A 19,590-nucleotide genomic window follows, 5' to 3' on the forward strand; every position below is an offset into this window, starting at 1 on the left:
CTTGGAGACACTTATACATACCAAAGCCCATTATGGAAGGGCATGCCACCATGAAGTGCCCCACTGGTTCCATGACTTGTAATCTCTTTTACTTGATTATTCTAATGATTTGTTGCATTGGAGGGCAAGGGGACACATTGGATCTTATGTAAGATTGCAGGTGGATTCACATTTGGGGCTTGATCTCCCTATACGAGGTCCTAGCCCTCCAAAGGGTCACATTGCCACTTGCAGTGTGAGTGTTGAAAGCCATGGGCCTCCACCATAGCCAAGATGACTTCATGGATCCCTAGCAGTGTTCGTTGACTGCTCCTATTCCACCTTTTGGATGAGGATGATGCACTTAGTTCACCATGCCCAGTCGGCTCCACAGATGCACCATACACTCGGCAGATGTTCCAGGGTCCAAAGGATTGTTCCCTGCTACAAAGGCAGGGCTTGTGTCATCATTGCAGCCCTTACAAATGGTCTACAAGCATTTCAGATCCATTTGGAGACCCATGAGGGCGACTTTGTGCCCCCACACCCACTTGGGAGCACCACAGGTTTTTGCTTGGAGAACAAGGGCCACCCCCTTGTCCACTATGATGGGAGTCCATTCCTACATTATGGCACCCTTTGGACTTCATTAGGCCTCCTCAAAGGCCCAACGACTCACTCAGTTGATCATTCGACCCTCTTGAGAGGCTTACTCATGTATTATTGAGCTATTTGGTGGGTTTGTCACCAAAAGTTGTTATTATGCACATTATTTTATTCTAGGGGCTAAATTAGGCCTAATTAGCTAAATCAAATTCATTAGGAAGTGTATAAATAGAAGTGAGATGAATCATTTGGATCATCATCACTTGGATTGGATCATATCTACTTGTGATATTTTCGCTATCTTTTGAGGATGAGATTTTTGGGATGAATGGATGAATTTCGATGTTTGGATAATCTTCTATCTTGGAGCTTTTATGATTGGCATATCTTGGTGATTAGATATATTCTTCTTATATGTAAGTAATGTTATAATGATATTCTTGTTATTTATCTTGCTACATTCATGATGCTGGGATTTTCGCTATTCTAGGGTTAATTTGATGCTTTTCTTGGAACGAAATTGTGGAAATTACATCTCTAAATAGTCTTGCATCGTGTATGGGCCATGTTTGAATGAATGAATGTTCCTAGAGACAATCTTGTTGAATTTGTCTTAATAAGTCACCAAATATTGCTAAACGAAGAATAAATGACCTTGAAGTTGCTTCCATTAAGCCCTAAAGCATAGCGAAGTTGCTTTTTAGGCCTCCTTGACAAGTGGAAATCAATCTGAACCCTAAATATTCCATGACTCCATCTCTCCCAAAGGACAAAGCACTGGTCCTCCTCTAGTGATCATTTTAAAGTTCATATTTTCCCTTCACCTTCCTCTTTTTCTAGGTCTAGCCCCATCGAGTATCATAGGGCATCAAATTTCTCGCAAACCACCCATCATAAAAATTAAATCTCTTGGCCTCTATTGCGCTAGTGAGTCTCCTAGGTGTCCTCCAATTTTGAAGCCATTCTGACGGTTGGATCTTGAGATATCTCGAGCCCTAGCCTGGAGACCGAATTATGCCCTTAGTCTCCCAAGGCTAGTTACCACATAGGGATCATTGCATCAAATTTAAAGAAATTTTTCCCTTTAATCCTTTTCTTCCCCTTAATTAGGTCAAGCACACCCTTGGTTGATCAATTCCATCCCCTTGACCTAATTTTGGGCCCACTTGGTCCCGTGTGGTCCCACAATTTATTGAAGCCAATTTCACAAAGACCACTTGGAATCCAAGTTTCCACAAGGATTTTAGGAGCTAGGAATCTCCTTGACCAGTCATATACTCAAACCCTAGCTCTTAGAGTTCTCTGAAGCCCTTCATAGAGAGCCTTTCATCTTGCTTCCAAAGCAAGCAAGCCATATATCTGAGCCTCTCTTGTGAATAGGCTTCTAGGATCACCTTTCATCCTATCATTGATCTATTCATTTCCGTGATCCTTATTATACCGAGTCTCCTCCCATCGATGAAAGTCTGTAAAGAGTAGGGAGCCTTAGCTGAGGTGACAGTGGGCTATCGCTCCATTGTTGCCCTTCAAGGATCCCCTCCTAGGACCCCTGCTAGTTTGAGTGGTAACATACCCATAGATCTCTTGCTACCCATTAATGTCTTCCACAACTGGCACTGATCAAACTTTTGAGAGACCTCATAGGCTAGCAATATCACATGCCTCTTTGGCAAGCTCCTCAACGAGACTCTGGCACATAACAGATCCTAACGAACTTTGTCCTTGCCCTTGTTCTCACTGTAGTCTACCTTTACCAATCTTAGATTGGACCCACTTTGTTCGGCCTTCAAGTCTAGGCCTCGGCCTTCACAAATCTACCACTGTTTAGGCTCTGAGTAGACTTTTCTTAGATTGTTCAAGCCTCGGCTTTACTTTTGGGCTCCATTGCATTCTTGAACAATCCCTTTACTATCCTTCACACCTTGACCTTCTTCTTACGAGTTGCAGCTCCTTGGATTTGTCCTTCAGACCCTTCATTCTAGCACTTAGCATACCTCCCACACACTCGGCCTTCTCCCTGTAGTCTCTTAGGTCATAAACTTAACCAACAGGCCCCTCTTTCCAACCCTCGACACTTGATCTAGGTTTTGGCCTACATATCTGCGTCCTGTAGGTCTCAACCCTTCATCTACTGCCTCGAATCAGGTCTCTTATCATCTACGGCTAGAACCTTTTTGCCCCTTTTTGCTACAAGAAAGGCCTTTATACGATGCAACTAGGATCTTGATCTTTGTTACACCCTACCTTTGCTTTCAGCCACAGATCCACCTTCTCTTGGACAAAAGATACACGGCCCCTACAACGGAAACCCTTAGCCTCTTTCATGGATAGACCTCGACTTCTTTTCCAACCCTACTCAGCCTCTAGACTTGGCTCCTCTAGGGCTACATCCTTCTAGCCTTTGCACACAATCAAGTCCTTCTCATTGATATGTCTCATGAGCCTTTGCTTAGGCTCCCTATATACTTTTCTCTAGGGTCATTTAGGAAACCACAAGAACTTAGGGTTTTAACCTCTTGACTCTTAGAATAATTAAATATTTCTCTTTTGGTCCTAAACCCACACTTTGGGTCCAAGGCCCCACTTTTGGGTAAATCACCTGACAAACTATTTTTGGTGGTTTCTTCTCTCTCAGAAATACCTTTTGAGCTACCCAAAATATAACCAAGAGAACACTACAAAAAATAAGTTGTAGCCATGTTATCAGATGATATAGATAGAGGAAGAGGATAAGAAGAAGGAAAACAAGGCAAAACTAGGTTTTCTATGGAGAAAACATAAGAAGAAATGCATCAAAACCAAAATGGAAAACGTGAGACTAGTATTTTGAGAGGATATGTGAATGGAAGAAATCACTTCCTAAATGGAAAAATCCCTAACAGGGCAATTCATGAGGAAAAAGTTTTGAAAGGAACATTGCATGCATGGATAGAAAGAGCTTGGAATGGAATATTATGGTATACTTTAATGTTTCATTTCCTCATTCGAGTTTGGCTTTGCATTTGAACTCCATTCTAGGGCATGTGCTAAAAAACACATTAGTGAGAAGGTGGTATTAGGGACTATCCTTACTCTACTTTAAGAAGTGAAGATCGAGGTTCGATCCTTGAAAGGAACCAATGTAAATGCAGCCTATATGACTGAAAATGTCATCTTCACATGGAAGTTTTCTCGAAACCTAGATAACAAGAGCATTTCACTTATAGGTGCACTAAATTGTCATGAGATAATGCATCTATGGAGAGGCTACCTTAGACAGAACAAAACATGGATTTGGAAGAAATAGAATGGTTGCTAGCAAATAAGAAAAAATTAGATAAGTTCAATGTCTAACAAAGGATTGGAGATCGAGTTTGTTGAAGAATCATTTACAAGCATATGCAATATTTCTAAAGCATATGATTATAGAGCAGATCTGAATTGAAGAAAGTCCTATGCATATAATTGCTTAGAAATTCTGAAAAAGAAAATCATTATAAGATTAAAAACCATACCTGTGTATGAAGGTAAAATTACATTCTGGACATTGTCATTGCATAGATAGGAGTCAAGATCTCTTGTAGAATTGATAGCAATCCTGGGCATAAGAGATGGTGTAATTGTCTAGCATTGTTTACCATTGACCATAAGGCTATTCCCTGACTTGTATAAGTCTCTAAGATCCATGAAGGACAGAAGACCTGTGCATTCTACAATGGTGAGTATGAAAATTCCTAGATCTAACAATATCAGAAATCCTACTGCAACCAACTGAATCTACTTAACATAGATTGTAAATTACATTACAAGCTTATTTCAAATTTCTTCATGAAACATTGAAGTAAATTACTGAAGCAACCTACACCAAATTAAATATGATTCTGAAACATAGAAATTGAGCAAGGAAATACAAACTCATAGGACACCTTTATTTTTGGACAAAAGTCTCCAGAAAAACCCAATGCGGGAAAATCGATGCAGAAGCTCTGAGGGTTTTATTATTATGCAGGAGAAAATCTGAGTACAATTCTAGGATGCTCAACTAGAAATCCGATAGAGAGAGTATACTAAACAGAAGGCTGGTGAAATGATCTCACCCTGTCACTGGGAGAATGAGTGATTGATCCTGCTGAACTGGAGGCTCTATGTCACCCTCTGCGTGGCTTCTGCGCAGAACTGCGTCACTTTCGGCAGTTTCTACATCACCCCTCCTGGGTATTACGCTACCCCTCTTCCGGATCCTCTGCTGGCTGAGAAAATTGAACTTCTGCCTCCCGAACTCGCCCTGGCTTTCGGCAACTGAAACTCAACTTCCCTCAACAGGAACTCGACTTCCCCTCAAGGACTGCGCTGCCTCTGCATCAACACTGCGTGGGCCAGCGTCAGCCTTCCTATGGACGTCTTTCTGTCCTCCCTCTACCTCGTACTCTTCGGAAATTTCTTCTTTCGGATTCTCACTGCCCCTCTGCTACAAGAAATCTCTTCAATCGATTTTTCCTCCTAAGAACTTCTCACTTCAGAAAATCGATTTCCTTGATCTCTCTGTGTATTTCCAAATGACCCTCAAGCCCCTTCTTATATCTTCCTGTTGGACAACCAACGGCCTAAATTAAATCTTAATCAAAGGCTCAAATCGTTTTGGCTTGATCCGTGGCTTTTTCTAGAAGTTTCACCCATGATTAGATTAATACCCATTAATATTTTAATTTTCGTAAGTTTAGACTTAGGGTCCTCATTAAAAATATTAATTATTTTAATAAAATCACTTCTGGGTGGAATTTCCCAAAATACTTTCTGGGTTCTTTGGAATGCATGTGCCCAAGCTTCCCTGCAAAATTTGAGGCTTAGAGCACATCCGATGCTACCGCAAATCAACACTCCCTCTTAGCGAGGAATGTGCTCTAGCAAAACACTACTACTGCATACTGCTCTGATTCTGAAGCATCGTCCTCTGCACTACTGATGTCTGACACGTTGTCTACCAACTACTGCATTGTTCCAACTACTATACTGTTGCCTTTGACACTACCAATGCTACATTTGTACTAAAACCCCCTCTCAAACGCTGCATTTGCTATGCTGCTAGCACTGTCACTGCTAACACTGCATCTATACTACAACTCAGTTGAGAGAAGCAACTGAAAACACCCAAAACTGGATAAGTATCCTATGGATACACCTTGGTGTTGAAAGCCTAACTGCTGCTAGACCCACATTGTCTTCTGAAGCCACTGCATTGTGCCTCCACGCACTGTTGCCTCTCTGCTCTGTGTTGCTCACGTTCTGGCGCTACTAGCTATTGCATCTGTCGAATCAACACTCCATGGCACCAACTGAGAACTCCTCCATCTCACTACTACTGATCATGGGCTCCCGTAGCAAGGTGATGATCCAAGAGGTGGGCTCCTCAAGGATCCTGCCCATCTATAGCTTTATCGAACTACAATTCTATATCAATCCACCTCCCTCCTAGAGGTATCTTGGTTGTCATGGCAAACTCCTCCTCCTATTCAATCTTTGCGGCTGCAACCAACGGATCATGCTTCTCATCCTTATCCTTTTACTTCAAAGGACACTGGGATGCATAGTGGTCCATCTCACCACATTTGAAGCACTTCACCTTGGAGATGTCCTTCTTTCGTCTATGTTGCCCCTGTTGTCCCTTCGATGCAAGGGTTGCATTATCCTCCTCCTCTTCTTTGGGCTTCGACCCATTGTTGCTGCTGCTTCCGTCAAGTTAGACCTTGACCAGGTCTCTCCTCAGCTCTTCTTGTTTTAGAGCTACCCACATCTCATCCCAATTTGGCAATGTTGCTCTGCCCAAGATACTCTGGACAAAGACTTGCCATTCACCCGAGACAGAATTTAGAGTCAGTCTCACTAACTCTGAATCCTGAAGTGTGTGCCCCGCAGCTGACAGCTCATCACAGGTCTCCTTTAGTTTCGTGAGGAATGGATCCACATGTTATGCCTTCTGCATCTACGTAGATCTCAACTTCTGTTCTAAGTGCATCTTCTGCTGCTAGGAAGATCCCCGATACAATGTGGCCAAGGCATCCCACATCTCCATAGCAATCCCCCTGCTAGCAACGTGACATACTACATGATCCTTGACTCCATCCAGGATCATCCTCTTCGTCTTCGCCATCTCAGCTTTGTACTTCTTCAGCGGATCTGCATCCGCAAGGACAGCTACCACACTATCAACATACGTCTTGAGGGCATGCTCATCTAGAAGGAAAGACATTCTAGCCTTCCAAACAACATAGTTGGAAGCCCCGTCCAACCTATCTTGATCCCTCAAGCCACTGGTTGCCATCTCCTCCGAAGAATTGTCGAACTACTCCCTCTTTCTCCCTACTGCGTAGCTCCTAGGTTGCCTTACCCACTCGCTGATGGAGCTGGTAAGTCTACTTCTCCTTTGCTACCAAACAAATGAGAAATATCGATTTCCTCGGCAAGAAATCATTGAGGAAGTATTCCCTCCCTATGCGATTTGCTTCCTCCTTCTGACGACTTTTCTACCCAACATTCAGCTTGCAGAAAACTGCATCCCTCTATCTTTGCGATGTGGCTCTATGTGGCTCCTTCTGCCTCGGAAAATTCTCGATTCAGTAGTCTTACCTCTCTGTCGGCTCACTTAGAGAGAGACACCCAAGAAAATATAACCCTTCTGGCTAGAATTGCGCAATCCCTCAAGGGATTCGAACTGTTGCTTGCTGCAGCAAGTTGGCCCTTGCTTCAGAGCTAGATCTGCTCTTCTTGTTTCACATCAACACCTCTGATACCATGTGAAAATTCCTAGGTCTAACAATCTCAAGAATCCTACTGCAACCAACTGAATCTACTTCACCTAGATTGTAAATTGCATTACAAGCTTATTTCAGATTTCTTCATGAAACATTGAAGTAAATTACTGAAGCGGCCTACACCAAATTAAATATGATTCTGAAACATAGAAACTGAGCAAGGAAATACAAACTCATAGGACGCCATTATTTTTGGACAATAGTCCCCGGAAAAACCCAATGTGGGAAAACCGGTGCAGCAGCTCTGAGGGATTTATTATTATGCAAGAAGAAATCATAGTACAATTCGAGGATGCTCAACTAGCAATCCGATACAGAGAGAATACTGAACAGAAGACTGGTGAAATGATCTCACCTTGTCACTCGGAGAATCAGTGACTGATCATGCTAAACTGGAGGCTTTGTGTCACCCTCTGTGTGGCTTCTGCACAAAAATGCGTCACTCTTGGCAGTTTCTGTGTCACCCCTCCTGGGTATTACATTGCCCCTCTTCTGGATCCTCTGCTGGCTGAGAAAATCAAACTTCTGCCTCCCGAACTCACACCCCAGCTTTCGGCAACTGAAACTTGACTTCCCTCAGCAGGAAACTCGACTTCCCCTCAAGGACTGCGCTACCTCTGCGTGGACCAGCGTCAGCCTTCCTCTGGATGTCTTTCTGTCCTCCCTCTGCCTCGTACTCTCTAAAAATTCCTTCTTCCGAATTCTCACTGCCCCTCTACTGCAAGAAATCTCTTCAATCGATTTTTCCTCCTGAAAACTTCTCACTTTAGAAAATCGATTTCCTTGATCTCTCCATGTATTTCCAAATGACCCTCAAGCCTCTTCTTATATCTTCCTGTTGGACAACCAACGACCTAGATTAAATCTTAATCAAAGGCTCATATCATTTTGGCTTGATCCGTGGCTTTTTATAGAAGTTTCACCCATGATTAGATTAATACACATTAATATTTTAATTTTCCTAAGTTTAGACTTACAGTCCCCATTAAAAATATAAATTATTTTAATAAAATCACTTCTGGGTGGAATTTCCCAAAACGCTTTCTGGATTTCTTTGGAATGCATGTGCCCAAGCCTCCCTACAAAATTTGAGGCTTAGATCACATCCAATGCTACCCCAAATCAACAATAAGTACCAAGGATATCATATATATACACAGTGTGATTCTACCTAAAGATAGTAAGTCGACCTATGGTAACACTGAAGAGGTACGTCTATTGTTGAAACTACAATGGTGTAATTGGAGTCATTCTTGAAGTTTAGCTCTATTAATTTTAAGGGTCTGCTCCAAAGGCACTGTATTAAAACCCCTAATTCTAGGGTCCAGTGATTTATTTGGTCACATTTAGAAAAGGGAAAGCCACAGTGACAACATTTTGGTGCAAGTTAATTCTTGACAGTCTTTGCATTTGGCAAGGCCAAGAAATTTTTTAATATTGTTTTTGTGGGACCTGTGCATTCCAAAGTGGACAAGTTGTATATTGGTTTGGTCACACTGTGGCAAGGAAAGTAATTTACAGGCAGAGAGTGAATGCTTGTGACTGTAATATCACAATTGCTTGTTGGCAGTCTTTGTGAGGATATTTTTGGTATAAGAAGCATTGGTAGCTATCAATCTTATGTAAGCCTTGTGCACTGCAAGGTGAATACTGAGGAACAACAGCTTGTTAATTTTGGAAAGATAACAATCCAAAGGCAGGATCACTGGGAAGAATATTTCGAGTTGTTGCATGAAGAGACCATGACATCCGTAATAGAGGGATAAAAGACAACTATTTTTTCAACTCGTATTTTCAACTTATCTCCGTATGGGTTTACTCAAATTTCGAGCGGAAACACTCGTTGGATGCAAAAAAAATTGATTCCTCATCCAAGGAGTACTCCCGCTCAAAATTTGAGTAAAAACTTAGGGAGATAAGTTTTTAACTCCCTAAGTTTTTACTCCAAAAACGGTGAATCATCCCCCATGGTTGACATCATCATCATGAATCCCATTGGTTCTTATAAAGTTTATTTTGGTTGTACATTTTTCTTAGGAGGCCCATTTTAGACCTCAAAAATCCCCTAATGGTAACCTTGAGGTATATATGGCATATTTTGTTAAGGGTCCAACAAGAATTGTTGTAGGGTAAGTCAAGTGTATGACTCTAGGTCTTGTTGTTAAAAGTTTGTTGATAAAACCCTAGTCATATGGAAACCCTACCTTGTTCCCTTGAAGAAACCCTAATCATTGGTCTTATAAGGTGTATGTGCAATCTAGGGCTCATGGCAAGTATGAAAGGTTGAAGTTGATGATTCAAATATGGATCCTTTGGTCTAGGGTTAGTACTTGAAAACCCTAGGAGTCCATCTGCTAACCCTAGATTGACAAATCAACATCATGCTTTTTGCTATTGTATACTTTGCTTGGAAATAAAGGAAGAAGGATGTGTAGATCCTCAGTTTTGACAAGCATGATGGAAGGAGGGAACTGTAAGGACCTGTGGGCACTCTAATGATAGATTCATAGTATAATCATGCAACTGTCGATGCCTGGAAGAGAAGAATTCGACTGATGACACTCCATCTTGTTAAATTAAAATAGGGCATGTAATTGCATTGGTAGAACACATGACATCATGGTTTGTAGCATGTAGCATTTGAATATTTTCGAATGTATGTTCTGGCAGTCATCTAGCTGGTATTAAAAGATTATGTTGCAATGTTGTGAAAGGATCATGTATGAATCCTCCCTTGTGATGTCATGGAGTGATTTCTTCTAGGAAGAATGACCATGATGATATCACCGTTATTGTCTATATGTTTTTGGAGCAAGTCTCTTAGGAGCTTGCTGGTTCGTTGCAACATAATGAGATGAAATGTAGGATTAGATGACTAGTTGAAGCATGATATTTTGCTGAAGACTCTGATGATGAGTGAAGAAAGACCATGATGTTGATGATGACATGATACTCTTTGCATGATCCTGCTATGTGAAGAATGTGTAATAGTCATGAGATGATTACGTTGGGTTGTTGCATTGGCACTTGGTCCGAAGGAGCTATATTGTATACCACGATGACTGATGTGATAGCAGGTTGCAGATCGTTCGTTGATCATGCCCTTATCAAACACTCTTGATGTTTAGAGGGAGCTATGTTCTAACTCGATGATGATTGGTTTGAGACATGACAGATGTAGAATGATGATGTGGAAAGTGATGGTGTACCTTGTTTTGATGATAATACTACATATAGAGCTTTGTGATGTTCAGAGAAAGCTCGCACAAGTCATGATGATGATAGAGCCCTGAGAGTTACTAACATAATAGTTGATGATGGACATCTCTCCCTAGTTGAGAGGGAGCTCCTCCCTGGTTGAGAGGGAGTGATAGATATGTTTCTCTGCTTCATGTGTCATCACTAGACCAGGACTAACAGCCATAAGTCTTAGTGAAGGCCATGAGGAGAGAATGGCATTTGGAGGATTGGGTAAGCATCTAAGACAGATATTCCTTGAGGATTTGGAATCCAAGATAGGAAGTAGTCTAGTGACCGACACTCTTTGAGGATCTGACAAGGTATCCAAGACAAGAGTGGTCGAAGAGGACCAATATTCTGAGGATTGGGAATCCAAGATAAGAATAGTCCTAGAGGGACATACGTGGTGATATAACAATAATATGATATAATAATGTAACAACTTGAAGTGGTGTTGTTTATCGAGCTACTCAAGTTGATATCTTGGACTGTTCAAACTATATATGATAGATTTGTTGCTTGATTGGGTTCTACCTGACTACCCAAATTCTAACTTTACACACTCAAACCTCACTCGGTTTCAAATCCACGAGCATCGGCATAAGTGGAGGCAGAAACTAATCAAGATCAAGTAAGAGGTTGCTACATGTCTAGTTGAGGTGCTCCTACACCTTCCAAAAGCAATCATCCTTCCTCAATAGGTTCAGGTTGTCGACTAAACAAATGGTGGGATGGTGGGACTAATAGCTTTACCCTCCTGTCCACACCGAATTCAGAGCTCGACATCCAAACAATCTGATTTTGCTTCATTCTCTTTGGTTGACTGATACTAATATTCTCTAAACTATTGTTACGAGGTGCTTATAGATCAGAATGAGGACCACAATCACAAAGTCAAATAACAGACAACTCCTCTTCTAATGGTTCTTTAAGAATCGCTCCATATAATGGCATGTCAGAAACACATATGATATGATTATGTAGCAGAATAGGAGCTAAATTGAAGCAAAGATACCTCCTCCTTTGCCTTCCCCTACCCCCACTGCATCTCCTCCTACCTCCTCCTTTAACGCTATAGTTGTTTCTGCACTTACTCTTCTTTCAAATCCTCCAAAAAAAATATGCCATATTTAACTTTGATAATTGATCATATCTTCCTCATTACTTCCATGCTTGGATAGAGTGTTTATAACAACTTGTCAATGGCTTGCAATGGCCACCTATTTCAACCATTCGAACACGTCCATACAGTTGATGCACAATTGTTTCGAATCCCTTATCACCTCCGAAGCCACAATACCCATCAATGACACTCTTCCCATGTAACTTTGAAAGTATGTAGTTAATGACAGCGAAACCCACCACATCTTAACTCTATCAAACTAGTCAAATGTCTTTTTATGTTGTCATACATTAGTATTCAATGCAAAGAAAAAATGAAATGGAATTGTTATAGATACTTGTTCTCCATAAGTTGTGCATGAGGATGTTCAGACAACGTTGGAATCGCATGAGTGATTGGGTGATCGAAAAGTTCCACCTCCTCCACTGGCCCAACTAACTTGGAGAACGAAATATTTGTGCACAATCTTTGTATGTCACAATAGTGGCCCCCTGTTTGCACTTATCATCATTAACCCCAATTGTCTTGTTGAAGATGAAGATATTTCCTATGCCAATTATTCCCTATTTTACCACTTAGCACATGCAGACTCTTGTCTATTTGATGTAGTGTTCATAACTATGAGAATATTGCCTCACAGACTACTGGGAATTCTTATTATTCATCACATTGATTTGCACTTCGCATAATTACTTTAAAACCTATTATGCACCGGCAAAGTGGTGTGTATCACCTGGGGTAGATTCATTCATTCATTTGCAGTGGATATGAGTTGGGATAGATTCTGAGCTAAGTAAATAGTCATATTCATTGTGAGGGATACAAGGTTCACCAATAGCTTGGAAACAAGGAGAGTTCATAGATAGTTCATAGCTTGAAAATGGGAGAGGCACAGAAGTTCATCGATTGGAACATACATGGGAGAGTTCATAGTTTAAGTAGAGGGATGCATTAAAAATGATAAAGAGAGGAGAAAAAGTCTTATTATACGACGCAGCCTACGCACTTATTTGAGGTGAGATCAATGGATAGCATAAAAGAAGGAATGGCAGGTGCCTCCTAGAGATGAGATGACCATTATTTTATGTTACATTTGAGGTTGTTTATTGGAAAGGGTATAGCATGGTTTATATATCTTGTGCTAGGACTTCAAATCTGATGCCAAGATGGATGGTGCAAAATGGTGTCCCAAACGCTCAAATGGGGGAAAACTGAGATAGGTTATGGCCATAGAAGGATGATGTAATAATGCATAAATTAAGAGTTGTGATTAGTAGCAGATTAGTAGTTCAATAGTAGAATTATAGTGCTAGTTGTGATAGAAGATTTATAGGTAGACGAAAGCTTGGAAATGACCAAGATTTTACCACCTCTCCACTATAGGACTATGGGGTAAACTATTAGTGTAGGAGTCAGCTCTTGAGTCGAGAGAGTTTGCTAGTAGTTGGGGGAGAATTCGTTGCTTGTCCTTCACATTGTAGCATGTTCCAACTTTATGCACATCATAACCAATAGTCACAGCTTCCCTTCTCTCCTTTCTTTTTATCTCTATATACTTAGGATCCATCGTTAAATAACAAAGAGACTATTTTTCTCTCATAGTTCTAGATTTCACAGTTAAAGATAAATTTTATAGCATACTCATAAAGAGAAATTGCATTGGTGTAGGGCATAGTTTTGTTGTTACTTTTGTTCCTCATAAATGTAATGGTGACACTTTAATAAATAGAGCCCTTCCTAATGTTCAACGAATGGCACCTTCTGTTAGTAGTGATTCTAAGTAAAAGAGTTAGATCAATAGGTGGGTATGCCCCCTTGGTAATTGATCAAATAGAGGTATGGGTGCAATAATTCATCATTTCATACCCACCCAATTTCTTAGGTTGATCAAGTAGAGAATATATGTTGCACCCTTACCAATGATAAGATCAACTTAGCATACATGATTTCACCATGGTTGCAAATATCTCATCTAAGGGAGCATCTTTCTCCCTACATGTCCTCTCAATTAAATGGCAAGTTCAATGTCTGGTCAACCATATGGTGTTTCTAGCATGTTGCTTCAGGTGTTGGGTTCAGGTTTCAAAAGAAGGTGTGGGTGATTACCCAATCTAAAAATAATAGAAGACATTTGGCAGACGGGTATTGGTTCCATTATCAGAAAGGATAGGTCTAGTTTGTAAATAAGATATACATTTTATGAAAGAAGACCCACTTATGATGAAACAAGGGTAAGCGAAGCGATCTTTTATATAAAGCTCCTCTTAGAGATATAAACAACCCTACAAATAGAAGTTGCTTCTTCCTTCACTTCATTATGTTAAGTAATAAATTCCTTATAGAAATGTTTTTACAAAGTATAGTTATTCCTCGAAGTGTTCATTAACTATCATTTGGATCAAGGGGACTATCATCTAGATAAACGGGACTATACTCACGTGTTCTTGCTCCTACAAAGTTAGAGAAGATACTATAGAGTTGACTATCTTTGAATGTTACTCCCTCCGCTGCAACCAAAAGCTAGGAGTTCCCCTATATTTGAGTTTCAAGGGCCTGCCAATAACAATAGGAATATTTACGGCTTGTCATTGGTTGCTCCTCATATGGTCACATCCATCGTGCTAAGCCTACCTACCCTGAACATGGAATTACCAGGGGAGAGTTAACCTCAGAATGAATGGGAAGCGGGATTGACGAATGAAGGGGGAGCAGGATTTGATATCGCGGGGAGGCTTCTCTCTCTCTCTCTCTCTCTCTCACTATTCATCTCTATGATCTAAATGGGGCAACGGTTTTATTTTTGTTTATGAGCATCAAGATGGGGGAAGGGTTTTAATGATCTTTTAGGACTTGTCAAGTGGAGCCACATGGCATTTCTCCTCATGTCTCACATACATAGAAACTCTTAAGTCTCATCACTAGCAAATATCAGGGATTCCTCGGATGAAAACAAGCACAAAAAATAGGTGTATCATAGAATTTTCTCTCCTACGGGGATTGATATTAGTTTTGTGGCTCAATCAAAGAAGAAGCTCCGCTCCTCCAAAATCAACTATCAATTGTGGAGATGAATGGCATAGATTATTTGATTACTGACCACCTATGATAGCCTTTTACCTTTAATAAGATTTGTGATAGCCTTTGATAAGATACCCTTTGAAAAAGATACAATAGTCTTTGATGGCCTTTCTTGCTAGCGGGGGGGAAGAAGAACCAACCTTCATCATAGTGCTTGCCCGCTCCCAGCCTTGAAACCCCCCAATCAAAAGTATGCTATTGATGTTTCCTTATTGAGGGGAGATATTCATATTAGTAGACTATGTGGCCTGAATTACCTTTTAAGATTAGATGGACAACCCAAACTTACTTATGATTCTTTCTTGGATAGCTTGGAGAAGGGATGGTAAGCGCATATAAAGATTCTTTCTTTGGACTACCTGGACTTACCACCTTTTAAGATTTGATAGCTTAGCATGAACCACCTCAACTAACCAAATCCAAAAAAAAATTGAAGTAAATTTGGTTTGGTCCATTTGTAATAATGGAAGATTTTGGTTCCCGAGTACCAAAGTAACTCCTTAATTTTTTGTGAAGGTTCTACATTCATATAAGTTTCATGTGTCTTTAAATAAACTCTATTAAGTGAAGTTGTTCATATTGAAGACTTTCGTAAAACTCTTGACATAAAACAATGACCCTATCATATTCTTGATTAAGCCTTTATATGTATAACTCTGATTTTTACTATGGTTGTATAAACTTTTCTTTTGAATTACGAGTATATAAAGGTATCTATAAGCATAACCTACATATTATTTTGAGTCGTTATTTAGGTGGAAAAAACTTGTTACTATTGCAAGGGTAAGTCAATCCAAAATATGGTATTTGGCAGACAAGAAACCTGTAGGATGCACAACAATGAGGAAAGAGACCCAGCACATTCACAGAATAATCAAGCATAAACAATTATTTATAGTCTAAACATATGTCTGTTATAGACATTTTTGTGCCTTACAGCATAGAGCATGAAATGTCAATAATCTAAGGGATCCAAAGTCCCTAAACATGTTGTTCCTACCCCTAGAGGAACAAGGTCAGCAAACCACAGCACTTCAGATCAGTTCTCCACTGAAAAACACTCAAAAACAGGTCAATTTTGGATCAAAGCAGCTGCTCCACTAAGCATCTGCGCTGAATGTCAAAAGCTCTATGGTGTACCTGCGCTGCATAGCAAGTGCAACAAAGGCTACCTGCGCTGGGCGTACTTTGACATGTGGAGGAATCTTTTCTCAATGTGCCAGTGCCAAGGAAGCTTCCAAAATGACACTTGGATCAGAAGATTCGCCTAATGATGAGTTAAGAGCTTCTAAAACTCCAAGTGGAAGGTAGAAACTCCGAGTGGACTCGAGGACTGAAGAACAACTGGAGTTGAAGAGGACAACAAGTCACACATCAAGCTGACTTATCTTCACTCTAAAACTCTATATAAGGATCTCATCCCATGGGATCTGGAGGCCGGAATTGAGTGCAAAGAATTGCTGTTGGTTTACAGTTGTGAGTATTGGGTGATTGCTTGAGGGAGGTGAAGAGGAGATTTCTTTCCGTCGGGAAGGTGATGCTAGATTGGACCTCTCACGGTTGTATCACCGCCTGAACCTTACTTCCTTATATTAATAAAGCATTTGAGGTTCTTCTATTCGCATGTGTTTCAATGGTGTATTGTCTTACTTGCGTATTTGATTTATGCTAATCCTTGAATCAATTATGAATGCATGCTTCTTGTAGTTTCCTTTTCTTGTCTTGTTCGCAGGATCTCGTGTAGCTGGGCCCGTGAGAAGACTTGGAGCTGGGAGCAAGCGGCAAATAGAGGAGATTGGATCGACCATTTGCGCAAGACATCGGTAAGTGGATCTCTTCCTTTCGTCTCTTGCATGTCATAAAGAAGTAACTTTAGATAGCTTTGCTTCAGCTGTTGCTAAGGAACTATCACCCTTAGAGTGGGATAGGGTCATTCCGTGTTGGATACTTTTCCCCACAACAGACTGGCAACTCCACTGGGGATCGTGTCTTGTTGGTAGCTTGTGTTTCTTGCTATTCATTTCTTAAACAAAGGGAGTACCGAATCGAACTGCATCCGAATCCTTCGAATGCAAAGTAGAGGGCAGCTACTCTAGCCCAGTGCTGGGCATGTTTATGATTTGAAGAGCTGATCCACAAGGACTCTTTTTAGCTCTTTGTGATAGTGTTCATCTTCCTTAATCATCCTCTAGTGTATACTTGGCTGATAGCCTCTGATTTGGCCAAAAACCATTGATTTTTGAGCAAACTGTGACCCGGAATCTGAGAGAGACGAGAGTTGTCTCTTCAGTGCAGCTGCAACAAAGGCTACCTGCGCTGCAACGCAGGTCCCGAAGGGGCTACCTGCGCTGCATGTCAGATTGACAGTGCAACACCTGCGCTGATCCAGTTTTGCCTTGTGCAACTGGGGTTCCCTCCTGTCTGTTGCCCAGTTTTCAATATTGTTTTTGCAGCCTGTTGTCAACCTGTATACCCAGCTGAAACTACCTTTCTTTGCCTTCATTCCGCCTCAGTTGTATGAAGAAACCGTGATTGTTCTTATTGTATTTCTTGCTTTCATTCACAGTTTCCCATAGCGAAAGTGAACTAGTCTTGCTGTGACCTCTTGGATCTAGACCTGTGAGAAAGTGTCGTTGTGATTCTAAGAGCTAGTTTATTGCTGTTCATAGCTGCTTGAGCATTTGCTTTCGTTATATGGTTTGGATTTCAGTATTTCTCGTGTTTGAAACGAGTGAATCTTAAGGTGTTCTTTTGATTATTGGACAAAAACTTGTTTGCTTTCGCTTGAAATTGAATTCGAAATTATACAACAACTTTCTTTTTGTAATACATCAACATTAAGGAAGAAAAAAAAGAAATACTTGCATTGTGCATGTGCATTTTGACAGTTTGCATGTCGATTTAGGAAAGTGCATCAGTGTGTGCTCTATGATCCATTTGAAAAGATGATGTCTTTCTTTTCCTTCAGTAGTTAAGATTTTCATAAGTTGAAAGAATTGAAAAAGCTTGCTTATCATTCTTAGACTGCATTTAGGAGTTGTATCATACATCACGTGGTGATCCATAAAGGCAAACTGCTAAGCAAGATCAACCTAAAAAGAACTGAATTTATCTAACAACGCTTTGAAACATAACGAAACACAGTAGAGGTCTAGGTAGAGACGTGAACCGGCGTCGTTAAACATAGTGACTGTCGATCTCTACGAAGGTGGGTGATTCCTCCTGAGGGACGATAGCACTAATACGGACTTGTGCCCCCGCGTACCGTCGCGTATATTGGGGGACCCCTATAGGAACAAAGCTTTTATCCATAGGAAGCCGTGTCGGCCGCCCTACTGATCGCGATGCAGTGAACACAGCATTCACGAAGATCGACCACTCGTACCGTAAAACGTATTCTGTGGTTTCGCGAAAGGTTTGGCACACCCTCTACCTAGAACTCCAGAGTAGTTTCTTTTGGCCTTTTTCAAACTCTATAACTGAAAAAGTCCATCCGAGCATTTGTCACTTCGGGCTCGTTAATACATCGAAGGAGACTAGAGTCATCTTTAGCTTTTTCTCGACTCTTAAAAATTGAAAAAGCAAGTTGTGTCTAAAGCGTCGTCATATAAAATTCATTCTAAACGGAACATAATCACCCCTTATTCCTACGTTGATCTTTAGGTTGAGAACATGGAACACACCAACCAAGGGATTCCACATGATGGAAACCCTAGCCCTTTCTCCTCTTGGGGAGAAGTTGGTGCACCCCACATGGCCACGTTGTCGCTTCCAGGATTGACAATTGGCCTGCCAGTTTGGCTATTCTCAACCACTGTAGTTCAGACCACCACGGTTCCTGAACAGTCGAGTCAACAGTTAGACCAGTCTAGAGCTACCCTCCAGCCTTCCACTTCTTATAAGCCTTCCTCCGATCCTTCTTCTTTGAAAGGTCAAGCCGCCGAAAGCGGAGCTCCCATAGAAAAGAAGAAGGAAAAGAAGAAAAAAGAAAAGAAGCAGAAGGAGCCAAAGGCGCCTGGGGGCAAGCAAAAGGCATCTAACAAAAATCCACACACAGCACGGACCGGGCCCAAATCGCCATGTGTCATATGTAGAGGGGACCACCTCCACCGTGATTGTCCCAGTATTCCCCGGATACTAAGGGACTGGTCCCCTCGTTTGCACAGTTCGGAAGCGTCAACCTCTGACAACCAGGTTGAATGCTTACCGTCGACCAACGAAAGTGAAGGTTCTAGACGATGAAGGGGAATGAGATTCCCCTGCGAACTGTGTGAAGGCAATCACACCCTCCGCCGTTGTCCCTTTTTAGACGAAGCAAAGAGAGTTTTGGAAGATCAACCGGTTGCACCGTTGCTACTTCCTCCTGGATATCAAAAACTCGCGCCAAGTCCTTCGTTGGTTGAAAATACAGCTGCCCCGCTCATAGGGCCAGCTGAAGTGTCAGTCACTGAAAGTGAACCTACTGAATCCGGACCGGACGAAAGTCCAAAGGTCGAAATGGCAGTTGACCCGGTTCTCCCTTCAGAAGTTTCATCTTCAAATACCACAGTCACTGAGGATTCATCTTCAGCTGACACCCCTACCGAAGAGAGTAAGGATGACACCGTCCAGATTCTTTTCATCAACACCGATTCTGATGAACATCAGGGCAATGTGCCCACTCCTTTATCGCAGGAAGGAGCATCGTCAGGATCATACCCGGCTGTATATTCGGTCCCACCACCAAGCAACCTGGTTGTGTCCTTTGATTGGAACCAACTAGGCAGACCCCGGTTG

The sequence above is a fragment of the Pinus tabuliformis genome, chromosome 7 (genome assembly GCF_031772625.1).
Source record: "Pinus tabuliformis cultivar Carrire ecotype Pingquan chromosome 7, CPIR1, whole genome shotgun sequence".
Taxonomy (NCBI): domain Eukaryota; kingdom Viridiplantae; phylum Streptophyta; class Pinopsida; order Pinales; family Pinaceae; genus Pinus; species Pinus tabuliformis.